Source organism: Pleurodeles waltl, chromosome 1_2, assembly GCF_031143425.1.
Source record: "Pleurodeles waltl isolate 20211129_DDA chromosome 1_2, aPleWal1.hap1.20221129, whole genome shotgun sequence".
Lineage (NCBI taxonomy): Eukaryota > Metazoa > Chordata > Amphibia > Caudata > Salamandridae > Pleurodeles > Pleurodeles waltl.
Window position 1 is genome coordinate 1,299,040,950 of NC_090437.1, and position 16,238 is coordinate 1,299,057,187.

The 16,238-nt window shown below is 45.1% G+C and overlaps 2 protein-coding genes across 6 annotated transcripts in view; one reads left to right on the forward strand and one right to left on the reverse strand.

Moving 5' to 3' along the window:
• Positions 1 to 6,418, reverse strand: part of LOC138250539 (uncharacterized) — a 277,257-nt gene extending 270,839 nt beyond the window's left edge. The window contains exon 1 of one of the 2 annotated variants that reach the window (XM_069205518.1): positions 6,299 to 6,418. The gene's annotated coding sequence lies outside the window, so the exon portion shown is untranslated. The remainder of the gene's footprint in view (positions 1 to 6,298) is intronic. The other variant, XM_069205526.1, reaches the window with a different exon arrangement.
• A 312-nt stretch (positions 6,419 to 6,730) lies between these two features.
• Positions 6,731 to 16,238, forward strand: part of LOC138250520 (uncharacterized) — an 88,735-nt gene continuing 79,227 nt past the window's right edge. Inside the window, exon 1 of one of the 4 annotated variants that reach the window (XM_069205481.1) lies at positions 6,731 to 6,851. The gene's annotated coding sequence lies outside the window, so the exon portion shown is untranslated. Of the gene's footprint in view, positions 6,852 to 6,890; positions 6,913 to 7,236; positions 7,366 to 16,238 lie in introns of those variants that run through there. The other 3 variants (XM_069205506.1, XM_069205498.1, XM_069205490.1) reach the window with 3 other exon arrangements.

Sequence of the window (16,238 nt, forward strand, 5' to 3'; positions counted from 1 at the left end):
TCGCCAACGCTCGGAAATCATCCTAATAGCTCCGTGGTGGAGTGCTCAGCCTTGGTTCCCTACAGCAATGAACTTGTCATGTGACCTTCCGGTCAAGATCCCATGGTCAGTGGACCTTCTCACGGATCCATTGAACAATTCTCATCCTCTAATTCTGCAGGGAATGTTAACACTGATGGCCTGAAGACTTTCAGGCGACGATGGCAAGTGCCGTGAGTTTCGGAGTCAGCAATGTTCTTCTTATCCCAATCTTGGGCCCCTTCCACTCAGAAGAGATATGAACAAGCCTGGAGGAAGTGGGTTCGTTGGTGCAATTCAAGGAGTCTGGATCCCCTGGGGTCAGAAATTCACGTCATAGCCAATTTTCTCTCGGAATTGGCTTCCCAAGGGTTAGCTTACAGGACAATTAACAATTGTCGCTCGGCTCTTTCGGCTGGTCATCCCCATATCCCAGGGAAACCGGTTGGAGAACACCCTTTGATCTGCAAATTACTTAGAGGTATTAGGATGGTAAAACCTCCACAACCGAAGTATTCTTCCTTATGGGACGTGAAAATTGTCTTACGTTTCCTCAGGAATTGGCGGATAATGAAGGCTTGTCTCGCAAGCAGTTATCGGCAAAATTAACGGTGTTATTATGTTTGCTCTCCTGCAGAAGAGTCTCAGACGTTAGAGCCCTGGATTTATCAGGTAGAGTATTTACTCCGGAGGGAGTATCTTTTTCCATCTCTAGACGTACAAAAACCTCATCAAAATGTATTTCATATCCCTCTTTTCCGCATAACAAAAAACTGTGTGTCGTTCAATGTCTAAAGTTATACGAGGATTCCACAAGAGAATTCAGACAAAATGCGTTTGGGCAAGTTTTAGTTTCATTACAAAAGCCCTTTCGTCCAGTCTCTGCAGCAACCTTGGCTCGTTGGGTTAAGTGGCTATTGGCCGAATCAGGTATTGATGTAAGTGTTTTTGGGGCTCATTCAGTCAGAGGAGCCATGGCCTCGAAAGCCTTTGCTACTGGAGCCAGATTAGAAGATATTATGGCTGCGGCAGATTGGTCGAATGATTCCACTTTTAAGTTTTTTTTTTATCATAAACCCATAGTCAATGTAGTGTCAGAAGTAGTAAATAGACTTTAAACTAGCATAATCCGAAGCCGCCGGTCCTGACATAGAATTAAAAAATTTCTAGCTATTGCGTCAAGAATTTTAGATTCTATTAAGGACACGGAGGCGAGGATTATCCCACCCGCTATACACAAATTTTTTGCAAGGGTGGTATGAGTATTGAATGAGTATTGCATAAAATGTGTATGATACCCTCCCATTGTATATCTCGATATTAGTTGGATCTTTTTGTTTCACTCATGTTCAGGTAACACGACTGCGTGAGTTCCCCGGTGAAATGCCGCTGGCACAACCTTATCCTTCTGCGTCTATGTGATTGTTTCAGAGGACCTGGATGGAGTTCGTGGACAAGTTTTCGCAAGTTTAATGCATGTTTGAATTGGTTTCGCAAAGAAAGAGGAAGGACTACAGCATTCGGGCTATTTATGGACATATGGACCCATGATTGGTGGACTGAGGGTTCATGGGATATGTAGTTTTTGCATTTGTTACACTTTCATTGGCTGCTGTGTTGGTCAGTAAAGTGACGAGAAGCATAATCCTCGCCTCTGTGTCCTTAATAGAATCTAAAATTCTTGACACGATAGCTAGAAAATGTTTAACTCTTCTGCAACTTTTTTTCCATGTCTTCTCCCAGCTTTGCAACATTTCCCTAGCCCTCCATCCTCAGAACACTGCAACTCTTCAGCCTGCAAAAGAACAAGAAGGAACCTATCTTGGAGGGAAGGAGTCACCCCTGCAACCGCAGGCACCTACAGCAAGCGACGACCAGCTGCGTGGTTCTCCCCTCATCTTGAACTGCATGGATCCTGAATCACGGGTGGTGTTCCGGAGTAGTCCTCTTGGTCCTCTCTGCCAGCTGTCCAACTTTGGTGGAGATAAGCCTCTGCCTTCACACGCAGGACAGTACCCCGTGCACCAAATCTCTTGCAGCTGCCAAGGCTTGTTTTCATCTCCTCCAAGGGATCTTTAGGCGACGTGTAGCTCCAGCCCACAGCACTCCATCCTGCAAAACCCAGCCTCCTGCATGGTTCACCAGCAGTGTGGGATAATCTTTTGTAGTGCTTGTGTGGGCCTCGTCTGTGACTTTTGGGTCCCCGTCCTGTGGGTACTGCCTCTGCGGACTCTCTGCGATGCTGAGGGTCCCCTGTGACTCGCCCTCCTGGGTTGAGTCCTCCTGGGCCTTGCTGGTCCCCAGCACCACTTTCCCACTAACCACGAGTTTGACTTTCCCAAGGCTTGTTGGTGGAATTCCTGCACCAACACCCACCTGCAATCTTCCTTCCAGCGTGGGGCTGCATTAGCATCCTTCAGGAACTCTTCTCCAGCTGCAGTGTTGATCTGTTCTTCATCACCGTCGACCAACTCCTGCATTCCTGGTCGCTGGGGGGGGGGGGTGGTAGAGGGTATTACAAACCTCTGGTTTTCTAGTACTCCCAGTTCCACTCTACACATTTTACTTATCTAGGTGGGGGGTACCTTATTTGTATTCCATGTTTTTTACTATATGGTTTGTGCTTCCCCTAGGGTCACTATTGGTTATTGCTATTTGCACTGTTTCCTGACGTTTTCTATGCCTGTTTCTGATCACTAGTGTATATAATTAGTGTATTATGTACCGCCTACTGGTGGGTCACCCTTCTAGTATTTTTGTGGCGACTTGTTCCAAAAATAAAGTACTTTTATTTTTGTACAACTGAGTGTTTTCTTTCATGTGAGTAAGTGCTGTGTGACTACAGTGGTAATGCATGAGCTTTGCAGGTCTCCTAGATAAGCATTGGCTATTCAGCCACAGCTACCTCTGGAGAGTCTGGTTTCTAGACACTGCCTACACTTCACTAAGAGGTGATACATGGACCTTATATATGGTGCAAGTACCATAGGTACCCACCACACACCAGGCCAGCTTCCTACAATACCATTTTACAGTTTACTGGGAATATTGTTGCTTCATTGTTAACAACATCACTGCTTCCAACGCATGTGATAAATTGATCTAATTCTGGGCTGGCTCGTGGCAGTTGTAATTTTACGCAGCTGTACACTATAATATGGAAAACAACTGCTAAAGAAATCACCTTCTTAAAGGGAGTTTTATTTTCATATTTGTACATAGAATTTGTTAAGTGATTAAATCAAATCTTTCAATGGCTCTGCCTTTTGTTCATAAGACCCATAGCTCAGCTCAACCTGAATTCACTGGTTTGGTCATCTCTAAGTAAGCTCCCAAATGTGACATATAGCAATGGAAATTGAATATTTTCTCTTTCAATATACAAAGACTTGTTTAAGTAAGCAACGTTTTCAAGATGTAAAATGTATATTTTTATTAACAAATACACTGCACACGTGTCCCTACCAAAGACAACAATTTCTGCTCACATTCTAGTTCAATCTACCTGCATTTTTAAGTATGGGTTTTTATTGGCATTTTTACATCATCAAGACACTATGTTAAAACAGATCAGCATGATTAACATCACTATGCATGATATATACATTCAGCAACAAGTGTGAACCCACTCCCCTACATCTTACATCCTGACGACCCCACAGCGCCATGAGGGGTTAATCATTTTGCATTGCCAGGGCCACCCCTTCAAGATCAACTCAACCCCTCTTTGTTCTACCTGCTTGTAGACAACAAAATTGGACATCAGAAGCTTATTTGACCCATTCTTTCATAAACAATGTAGTTATGAATAGTTTTTAAGATATCCATACCTAAAACTAATCATTTGGAGTGATCTACAGGAAAAGATTGTAGACTTTCAAGTTAGTGACGCCTGAGTAATACCTAACCTCTCAATAACAGGACAAGTGCCACATATACAGTTATTAGGAGAACGAGACACATAGCAGAAGAACACTCAAGTGTCCCATGTCCATATATGTAGCCCATTAAGCCCAGGCCTTTTCTTTGGACTACAGGACCTCTCTTCTAGTTTTCATAATATGAGAATCAGAATTACAGTGGGCAAAGGCCCAAAGAAAGCATGATTTTTTCAGGATCAAACATGTAACCAATATAGCAGGCCACAGTCTGCATCATACTGGTACTTTCTTCAAGAACTATCCATTCACCACTACAATAAATTACTGACTGGCTACCTCTAACTTCAGGACGTGGAGGCATTTAGGACTGAGTTTAAGAGCGTAAATTTCCTACTAGTAACCTGACACATGGTTGGAGGTCTGCCACAGATGCGAGAATATTCGTAAGAAAAAGATTAAGGAAAACAGTTTATTACCATTAAAAATATATAGATTAAGAAGTATTTTAAATATATGTGCAGTGTGTAAAATGCCATTTATAACTATAGTTGAATGTGGGGAGGATCCATGAGTGACACAAAGCTGTGAGTGCATCAGGATACCGCTTCCATTTCAACAATGGTAATAGATTACATACTGCATATTAGGTTTATGCCATTGCATGTTTCGAGATTGTAAAAACAAAAAACATATTTAACCAAAACCATGATACAAGAAGTTAATATTGTGCAGAAGGGGTCGTGTGACCACTTAAAAAAAAGTTTCAAGTTGAAAAAGGCAATGTGAGGCAACTGACAATGTAAAATAAACTACAATTTGACCTTTGTACTACATAATGTCTATGTGGCTGTGCATCAATACAGTTGTACTCAATAACGGTATTCAATTTTCACTCCCAAGACAGAAGCACATAAAAGTCAACATAATTATGTTAACTCTGGACTAGAGTAAATGTGTACCTGCTTCGTGCCCTTTAGGGCCGCAGTAACTTTAAAAGTTTAGTTTGGAAACAGCAATGGTGTTAACACATGTATAAGTGTGTTTCCTATTAGTATGTCACTCCCTAAATCCCCTACTACCCGCTCAATTTATGAAAATGTCCCCGCTTTCCTAACGTTCCCCGGTTTCTCTTACATCTATCCTATCCGGTATATTCTAACAAGATAGAAGATGTAGCTCTTCAAACAAGACGAGATTAGCATTTCATACTATGAGGGTAGTAGTACTAGTTCACGTTCTGCAAAATCCAGTCTGTGATCAGGCCCTATACTTACTGAGGAGGTGGTGGGGCCTAGGATTTACAAACTCGTGTCTCCTGATCCCACAGTTTCCAACTGATCCACACCAGCACAAATGTGGTACCAATGATTGTGGTGAAAGGCCAAAAAACTGCTACTCCCAAAGAAACATTACTTTAGAGAAAGTGGTCTTCAAACTTTGAGTAGGCGCTCAAATGATCACAGGGGGCACCCAAAAGTAGCATTATACTGATAACAGGGCTTTGTTTTTAGCTTTTTTTAAAAAAATGATTAGCAGTAAATCGCTCTGTGATAAAACATCACTAAAATGTTTTACCACTTATATCCAAGCTGGGATTGTGCCTCTAAAGGGAAAGCACTCCAAACAATCTCCAAAACCTCTACCCCCAATAACAACATTTTTGGTACGGAAATACCGATGCAGTGGCTGTTCCCAAACTTGAGACGGGTTCGTTTTAGCTGGTTATCAAAGCTGTTCATACTGTCAAGGAAGGCCTCAAAATTTGGAAGTACTATGCGGTCAAGGTTTGTACCAGGAGGAGGTAAAGAAATCAGAACTGAAAGACAGAATGAACTGTAACCACATTGGCCAAAAAGACTATTGTGGGGCGTGCATCATTTAGATGAGAGGAGATGATTTAGAGAAGTTAAGAGTTGAACAAAATAAAAAAAAAATAAAAAAAACACACACAACAGGTTTCGAGAAAATAAGCTACAAAACCCAGGAACCTTCTCAGGGAAACGCTTCAGGCGTCTCCGCGCCCAAAGGATCCTGAAAGAAATCGCGACAAGGAGAACACCCTATCCAGAGCACCCCAGAGCGCACCGTGCGCTGCGGTGCCCACACAGGTCGGTACAAGCTCGCCTCCCGGGGCCGTTTAATATTAACGGCTACAGAAACACGGAGATGGCCTTCAGTACTGATCTCCGGTGTCCCGGAAACTACTGCAGGACCTTCCCGCACCACAGACGGACACTTACTTCCCTCTTCCTCCCCCCGGGCCATTTTTTTAATTCCTCGCGAGAGACAAATGGCAGAAAACACGAGAACCGTCGTGAGGAAGGAAACTAAAACACACAACGGAAGAGGCACCACGTAACGATTCGCGCGTGAAACAAAAACATTCAGAAAAACGTTACCTACGTGACTCGAGCGCGCTCCCTAAGCCTCGCGCTCCCACAAAAAGCAACGGGCGGGAAGACGTCGTACGCGCCGTACTGTCTAGCCAAACGCCGACCATAGAGTTCCAAAAAGAACTAGCGCGCCAATTTCTAACTTGGTGGCTGAACATTGCAACTGATGGTACAACGCTAAGTGCCCACCACCTACCTCTTACCTTCAGCGGATCAAATTAATTAAATACTCCCCTCACACCAATCCCTGCTACGAGCCACCTTTACCTGATTTCGAAAGTTAAGATCACTCGCATTTTGATTTAGTAGTTTAAAAAAAAAAACATCGAAACCTATTTACATACAGTGTGAGTGCAGGTTGAGCAGGATGTTTGTTGACCTGTAACTGTACTCGTTATTGTAACCTGTTTCTGTCGTTGTGTGGGCTGGTCTAGTTTCGGCTTTCTTTTCCCTGAGACTCGCGCACGTTACGGGCCTCTTTTGAAGGCCCGTGGGGCTTGTTTTTACGACGCGTGAGGCCTACGGGTGTGCACGGAGCGGCGCGCGGTTTCTCACGCAGGTAATAAAGCGCCTCAGCGAGCGAGACGCCCTCTCAGCGCGGCGGCCGTCGCACGGTGTAGGTGCGCTCGTCGCGGTCCCGCTTCTGAATTAAATAAACCTCGCGCTGTGCTGTTTTTCTTTCATTTAAATCGCCCGTTTGCGCCTCTGTTTGTATTACCGTCCATCCTGCGTGACGTTGGGGGGGGAGGGTTGCTGGTCAACGCGCTGAATGGCCCCGGCGGAGGCGGCCTGTCCCTTACTAGGCCTTGCGCGGCTTTCAAATATCCCCTTGTGCTAAACGCGCGATGCATTACCCCACTTTTATAGCGCTTAGTACCCGTGAGGGCTTTTACATGGATAGAACACTGCAGCATTCATTGTGTAGACGTAGTGTGTGATTGTATGGGTGTTTTTGTCTTTATTTTGATCATGTGTGGGGGAAACCAATGTCGTTCGAGGAGGCCACTGAGGTGCTGTTTGTGTATAGAGAATCCCGGATACGTTCGTTTATTTCTGTCGCCTGGTCCTACACCGTAAGTGTGAAGCGAATGTGTCCGTGTAGCACGGACACGTGTAACCTTGCTACTAAACTCGATAATCTATCTCAAAACCTATTCATTACACCCTGACCGTGTATTGGATTCTTGGTGGCAACACACACACTGGCCCTAAATTCTTACAAAAGCTAAAACACCACTATTCATGGCAGATGTTTGAAATCCTTAAGCTTCCTGTTTTCATTTTTTTAAATACTTAAAGCTGCTACACTTATCAATTGGATTGAAACGCTACATGTAGTTTTGTTACCTGACTTTAGAATGTAGTAACTAGAACTCTTGGTTTCATTAAAACATCACACATTTGTAGCTAATTCACGCACACAAAAAATAAAAGATGGGTTACGAACCTTGAGTTTGTATACAGTACAGAAAAGGCACTGTTGGAGAAGGAGACGGCTCCTCAACACTTCTATCAACACTGCCAGCATCCTCTAGAACTCGAAGCAAGCTGAGGTCAAACCTCTCGTAATAAACAAAAACCGACAGTGGACCCCAACAAACTGAAGAACTACCGTCCAATCTCGCTACTACCTTTACCAGCAAGAGTCCTGGAAAAAGTCCGCCATCACCAACTCGTGGATCACCTGGAAAGGCTCAACTTCCTGGACCCCACACAAGTTGGATTCCATTGGGCCACAACACTGAAACAGCCCTGCTCGCCATCACTGACATCAGATCCCTCCTTAACTGGGGCAAAAGGCATCCCTTAATCTTCGCCACCTCCCCGCTGCCTTCAACACAATCTCTCACCACACCCTCGTGACTAGACTTCACCTTCTGGGAATCTGTAACAACTCCATCAAATGGATCCACAGCTTCCTCCCAGGACGTACCCAGAAATCAACCTTCCCCACACACATCAAAACCCAAGAACATCATCTGCAGCGTCCCTCAGGAGTCCTTCCTCATCCCCACACTTTTTAACACTTACATGTCTTGCAGATGGAGATCATATGAACTTACAGACTCAAGATCATTTCCTTCTTGGGAGAACACTCCACTGCCAGATCCAACTTAAAAAACACCATGGCCAATGTCGCGGAGTGGATGAAGTCCAATTGCCTCAAACTCAACACGGACAAAACCAAAGTTGTCATTTTCATGACAACCCCTCCTCCAGTGTGGTGACTGACTACACTAGGTACTACGAACCCCCTGCCTATCTCACCACCCCCAACTGATCATGCCCGCAACCTCAGCTTCATCCTCGATTAGGAAATCTCCTTCAAACTGCAGATGTACGCAGTGGCCTCCTCCAAACAGCAGATATATGCCGTGGCCTTGTCATGCTTCCACATTCTTTGCATGTTCCCCAAAATCTTCAGTTGAATCCCTGTTAGCAGGAGGAAAATCATCACTCAGGCCCTCAGCGCCAGCTGCCTCGACTAAGGCAACACCCTCTACATTCGACTCCCCGTCCAGCTCCTCCACTGTCTGCAAACCATTCAGAATACTGCAGCTAGGATCATCCTCGACCTCCCCAGGCAAGCCAGCATCACACCCTACCTCAGAACCCTTCACTGGCTACCCGTCCACAAGAGATGCAAATTCAAGATACCCTTGTGTACAAGGCTCTCCAGAACACCGGACTGAAGATCATATATCACAGACTGTCCTTCCACCTGCCCACCAGAAAGCTCTGTTCCGCTACCCTCGCCCACATCCCCAGGATCCGCCGCAGTGCAGGGCGCACCCTCTCCCATGTCACTGCCAAAGCATGGTACAACTTCCTCTCCACCTCAGCACCACTCCTACCCTTTCTGTCTTCAGAAGAGAACTCAAGACTTGGCTCTTTGACCTGTGATCACCCTACAGCTAGCATAATCGACCACTCCAGCACCTGTGGGTGATAAATCCTGCTTTATAAATACCATTTGATTACTCCATAAGCTATTTTTAAGAGTAAAGTTAGAAAATGTTTGTTTCAACCTGATCCATTTTCAATGAATTCATATGATAGCTTTTACCAGCATTGCCTTACTGTTTCGCTTACCAGCATTATTCTGTATACTGGATTGCAAGACCTCCCTGCAAGAAGCATCTGAAATGTTTTTCCCTAGTTTCTTGGTATTTTATGGGCTGAAATCCCTTAAAAGTTTTTTTTTTTTTTTTTTTTTTTTTAACCTGACTTTTGTTGGGGGAATCCGAACAGAAAAGTACTATTAATAGAATTTAAGCAGCCTTTCAGTCCATACCTTTTCAAAGGTTAGTTAATAAGGCAGGGAAGTACATTTTTTACAATGTTTGGGGGATAATTTTTTGTGAACGCATAATATACATATTTTAAACTAGTGGAGCACAAAATTATGATTGGGATACTAGGCATTATTGCTGTACTTGGAAGTATTTATAGCATTTGATTTAACTTGGGATTTACTTTTTTACGTTTTTCAGTTATTTCCGCGGGGGGTTGCCAGTTTTTCTCAACTTTTTAAAAATCAGTAGACTTCAGTGTTAATGGATTTTTTTGTGTGCCATTTATTCCAGACTTTGCATGTAACATACAATGTGAATGTATTTTCTACAGAGGTGTTTAATCATGTGTTCGTAGGTTTGAGTCATCATAAAGTATCCTAAATGATTAATGTACCTGTGGCACAGCAGTGTGTGTCCCCTATTGGTCAAACTTGCAGGTCAGTTATTTATACCCTATTATGCAGTTTAGTGTTTGTGCACACATGAAAATCGAAGCACTAGTGCAATTATTTGTTCTTACTTTTGAGCGCACACAGGGTCCACACTGTACGAGTATTGACCTTTAGTACTGTGTGTGTGAGTACAGGCTCATGACCCTTTTGATATTCAACTCTGAACACAGTGGTTGATTAATGTTGGGACACATAGAACCCTTTGATCTGTACATGCACACGTAGGATCTACTTAATGAATGCTTATCTACTTGCTGTGTTGCATTGAAATGCCACTAACTGCAAATGTCAGCAGCATCTACTTACGTTGTGGGCACAGAGTCCTCTTACTGCTTTCCTGTGCTCGTGAAGCCACCTTAGTCCATTTATGAAATATGCCGATACATCCGCATAAAACATTGTCCTGTATGCACGTTAATTTTGGCATTTTGTATTTTGCCCTGTGAACTGCCCCGACGGTTACGCACAGTAATGTGGGGTGTATGTCTAGTTCTATAGCGCAAACCTGCCCAAAGGGCAGTGGAGCGGTGCTCCATTTTTTTTTTTCCTTTGTAGCGGGCCCTGATCCCAACCACTGTAGGGGTAATTCAGAGAACGAATGGCTGAGCACTATGTAGTAGTTTTTTTGTAATTTTCGCCCCCCTGAAGCAAAGTTTTAAAATGGACAAATCTCTGGCACCAGATGGCAGATTTTGATGATTTGTGTCATGCTATGCTCCTAGTGGCTAGTCCTAGAAACCTGGAGCATTTTCGTCAGCCCTCCTGTCCTTTACAGGATGCTTTTCCCAGGGAGATGGGTTTTCTGGCTCCTTGTGCAAAACGTGTCCTCTGGTTGCTGGTGCTCTGTCTCTGCTGATAGGGTCATTTTGTGCAGCCCACTGCAACCAGCCAGCAAAGCATCCACTCTGCCACACCCCCCCTGTCCCAGAGCCTCCTACCTTCTTGAAGGGCAGTGTTATGTAAGTGGAATCCATGACCTCACAACAGGTCCATTCCTCCAGCTATTCCCCAAGGGACTTAAGGGGGCACTGTTGCTGGGCCTGGAGAGGCGTGCCCTAGTCCAGAGCGTCAGCTAGAGTCAAAACCCTTAGTCCACCCTTGCAGGGCATCATGTGGCATCCTTTTCCCCATTGCTGCTTCCAGGTCTAGGGTTCTTCTCATCTGTCTCTCCCTTGTGCAGGGGGTGGGAAGCTTTAGGAGCCAGACACCCCTTGCCAATTGTAGGATGCCACAGCATCCTACGCCCGTATCCCAACTGTCCTACACAGTGTTCTGTGGCAATCCAGAATGGCGCCTTAAAGTTGCCTCTGTTAAGAGCTCCTCTGAGAGCCTGGACTCCGTCCCTTGGGTACATATCCCTTCCCACCAAAACTCCAAAGGCTTCTCCTCCTATGTTGGTACCAGAAGTCCAGACTACCTCCTTTGTTTCAGTGGGCCTGGACTGTCCCAGCCCAGGTACAGTGTGACAAGCTAATTATAAAATTTCCATTCCAAACTCTTTCCCAAGAACTTGGCCAGGCACTGTTAATTGCCCTGTTATGTGGGGAGTCCTCTGATCCCTCCACTGGAGAGCAGAGTAATTAATCTGGCCCAGTGGTGGGTTGGAGGAGGAGGAGACAAAGGCCTGGATTCAGCTTATGAGCTGAGCTAGGGAAATGTATGTGCATATCTTGGATATGGGGAACTGCAAATTCAGACTCTGGTGCAGGTTTGACTCCAGATTGGTACTTTGCTGTAGGTCTGATAGGAGCCATACAGACTTCACCTATAATGTATACACAGTAGAAATATAGCAGACCTCAATGAGCACTACAAACCTACACTATGAATGTACAGTAACATTATAAGGCCTACTCCGGGTGAGTATCAGTCCCTAAAGAGTTTGTTTTTCGACTGGCTATATGTGCGCAGGTACATGGCTATATACAACAGTAGTCTCACACACACACAGTCTGCACACGCTTGTGCTTACATGTAATTGGCCCAGTGCCATTTAGCCTAGCTGTGCAGCAGCGGCCTTATCTTAAAAGGCATATACTGGCAGATAGCATGCTCAGTCTAATTACCATGGATTTACCATCAGTGAAACTCAAGTTGAGACTCACGCACAGTAAAAGTAAACAAGCATTTGCAATGCGACGGGTCTCGCGTTTGCCCGTGTTAGAGCTGATAGCGTTGTAAACTCCTAACCCGACTTTTCACTGGTAATGAAACCTATCGGCAAAAGTGCATTTATGTACGTCACCGGAAAAGGTGCAATTAACTGTGTAACGGGGTCGATATTATGTAAAGCGCTCAACTTCTGCCAAGCGATATCGCACTGGGAAAATAGAGAAAAAGTAGTCCACGAGCCTGACTGAAAACAGCGGGCCTCGCATGTTTTCTGTACTTGCTCGAGGAGGGCTATTACCGGAAAAGGCATGATGTATGCATGCCTTCCACTAATTAAATCAAGCAGATTCTAACAGGCAAGCCACTGATAGACACTGATGTGACGTGGACCAGGCTCCGAGCCCTTTTCAATTACTAAAGCGTCTCGCTTAGCGAAACGCATTCGCAAGCGCATGCGATGCAGGCGCGACCCTAAAAAAGAAACAACAACAAAAACTGGGTAGTTTGTGAAAAATCCAGGTGGACTAAATGAGCGGAGCCCATTTGCTGCATTCACTCTTCCTGATGGAGTACAAGCACCAGGAATGGGCTCAGTAAACACCTTCTAGGTAGAGTACAAGAAAGCACCTCTGATCCCATGCTAGCATGGCTCTAGCGTCTTGGAACCATCTTTTTTTTTATCCCTCATTAAAGCTTTACTGTCCAATTTCCTGCTCACATCCCCCAGCGTTTTGCAGCCAGTATTTTGTTGTGTATTTAGGCTTACCCCTGGAGGCAGAGATCTAAAAGGCAGGAAAGTCTTTCTTGTATTTGTATTCTGAAATGTTTACTTTCCATAGTATCTTTATAGGTCTCATAGAGCCGAGCCAAAGCAAAGCTTGCAGGGTTATTTCCTTGTTATTCTGCTCTCTCTCAGATGTTTGCCATTTAAAACTGCTCTGTGATTAGTTTCAAAGTAATTCATTAATTCTACTTCAAAAAGCCTGCAAGATTATACTCTTGGCACAGCACACTGTTTATAACCCAAGGTCTTAATCCTTTGCTTTTTCCTTCCAGTCTCTGCCCCATAGTGCTTCTCTGAACCACCACTGTATATGTTCCCTGGGAGTGTGCAGGTCATTCATAGTAGACCTTAGGAGTCCCACATCCTGCATTCTCATTAAGTGAGAATTTGTCTCCAAATTCAACCAATTTTTGCCCAGGGCATATACTTTTTGGGTGCTGCAACATAACCCCAGAACTCACTCAATCAGCAGAACTCATCCCAACCTCATCTTATTCAGCAAATGGCTAAAAACATTAACGGCGTTTCTTCATTAGACTTCATTATACAACAGGCCTTCTGTTTTTCTCTCAGAAACCTTTCTTCTCCACCTTGCCATTGTTACTGTGTTTCGAAACCATCAAGGTGAATGACTTACCATATTGCAAGTACAGTGTCTGTCAGCAGTTTGATATTGAGTGTGTGGTTTCTTGTGGATGTAAATCATCTAAGCACCATTAGGTGCTTGTGTGCTTTACAAGAAAGAACATTGGGTAAATTAAAATGTCTAAATCCTTAAAGAAATAGAGCTTTAAAGCTCTCTGGGAGCATTGTGAGTGCCATCTTATGTGCCTTTCTGCGTTCATGGAGAATACAAACTGGTATTCCTATTGTTTCCCCCGCACCCTCACAATAGCACTTTCCACAATGCAAAATTACTACTTTTCAACCCTTTTGTGGAATACTTGGGGAATTTTGTTAACTTTTCCCAAAATATTCAAGGAGTGGAGTTAGCACAGTAAGAACGCCTTTTGAAGTATTGGAGGGAGAGTTGTAGCTTGCCCAAATATTTGACGGCTGGTGTTACAATACCAAATTTGACTATCCAGTTTCCACCAAGTTCACTGTTGTCGTAAGGGCGCAACTCAGTATGAAACACCATTGCTCACTATTTGGTGTGTGTGACTCTACTGATGTTAAACCTTTTAATGTGCCTTTGAAACAGTGCTCCAGTCTCTTGCTTTTCTGCATGACTGATAAAAGGGAAGTAGATCCTGCACACTAGGTCATGGCAGCCATCTTGGAATATTGTTAGCCCTGTAAACCTGATAACCTCCTGTCCTTTCCTATAATTAATTTAATTGTGTGCAGCATAAACAGCCTCAAAGTCCAGAGGTGTTCAAATTAGTCAAAAGTGGATTTACAGAATAATCTTGCCTCTGTCCCCAGGCTGTGAATGGCTGTCACCTATATCCAATTCAGGACATGCCTGTGTATCCCCCCTCCTCTCTGCAGTGCATTCTTAAGTGGCTTTTAGCTGCATGGAGAAAAATCAATCAATCCGTATTTGCATAGCACGGCAGTATCACCCTGAGGGTATCCAAGCGCTGATGTTGCAGGGTCTCAGTCATAGACGTTTGGTCTTGAGCTTCTTCCTGAAGTCAGCCAGGGAGGGTGGTGTTCGAAGGTGGAGGGGCAGTTCGTTCCAGGCTTTGGAGGTGGTGTAGGAAAAGGAGTGACCTCCACTGTGGCTGCGACGGATGCGAGGGACGCGTGCGAGGGCTAATGAGGCAGAGCACAGGCAACTGGAGGGTTGTTCACACCGTGGTTGATGATGGTCCCTGGTTGTGTAAGGTTTGTGGGTGTGCATGAGACTCTTGAACTGACATCTTCTTTGGATGGGGAGCCAGTGAAGGTTCCTGAAGTGGGGGGTGAATCTGGCGTCTATGTTCTGTATGACCCGGAGTCTCTTGAGGACTTGAATGGAGATGCTGGCGTAGAGTGCATTGTAGTTGAGTTGGCTTTTGATGAGGGCCTCATGAAGGCCTTCCTGGTGTCAGCAGGGATCCATCTAAAGCTCCCGCGGAGCATGCGGAAGCAGGATGAGGAAACTTCCTTGAATTGGCGTTTTATGGCAAGTTCACTGTCAAGGATTAAGCAAGGTTGCAAGCATGGTCTTATGGGTTGGGTGTAGGGCCTAGGTCGGAGGGCCACCAGCTGTTGCCCCATGTGGAGGTGTTTCTCCCGAAGATCAGCACTTCTGTTTAGCTTGAGGTAGTTGGTTCTCATCCAGTTGGCGACACTGGTCATGGTGTTTCAGAAATTAGGGGTCTTTGGTGAGTGAGAGGATGAGTTGTGTGTTGTCTGCATAGTATATGATGTTGAGTCTGTGAAATCTGGCGATGTCCGCAAGCAGCGTCATGTAGGTGTTCAGTAGTGTTGGGCTGAGGGAAGATCCTTGGGTATGCCACAAATGATGTTCATAGGTTCTGAGGTGAAGGGTGGTAGGCGGATCCTTTGTGTTCTTCTTGCAAGGAAGGAAGCAATCCACTTGAGGGTGTTGTCCTGGATGCCAATGCTGTTGAGCCTGTCGATGGGGGTGTGGTGAGATACAGTGTAGAAAGCTGTTGATAAGCCGAGGAGGATCAGGGCTGCTGCCTTCCCACGGTCGAGGAGGGATCTGATGTCGCCTGTGGCCGCTATAAAGGTTGTTTCCATGCTGTGGTTGGCGTGGAAGCCAGTTTGGGAGGTGTCGGGCAAGCTGTTTCTTTCCAGGTATTCTGTGAGCTGAAGGTTGATGGCCTTCTCCAGGACTTTGGGGAGTTCCGGGTGCAGAGAGATGGGATGGTAATTTTTGAGTTCACTGGAATCGGTGAGGGCTTCTTCAGGAGCGGTCTGACCTTCCTGTGTTTCCATTTGCTGGGAAAGGTTGCTGTGCTGATGGAGGCATTGAGGATGTTGGTGAGTTCTATGCCTATTTCTTTAGTATCCAGGTTGAATAGGTGGTGGGGCCTGGGTGCCCCGTAGTGGATAGAGGACATGATGATTGTGGCAGTCAGTGTAGTGAGCAGTGTCCAAGAGGTGATAGCTTCGTTGGTGTGCGTGGGAGGGGGGAGTCGAGGTTGACTTTGGTGGGTTGTGGGGTCAAAGTTACTGTAGATGGTGGCTATCTTGCTGTGGAAATAGTCCGATAGAGTGTTGCAGAGTCCTTGGGAGGGGGATGGTGTTCTCCGGGCTGACGAGCTGGATACTTTTTTGACTATGTTGAAGAGTTCTCTTGTGCGGTTGGTGCTCGTTTTGATGTAGTCTGTGAGGGCTGTTTG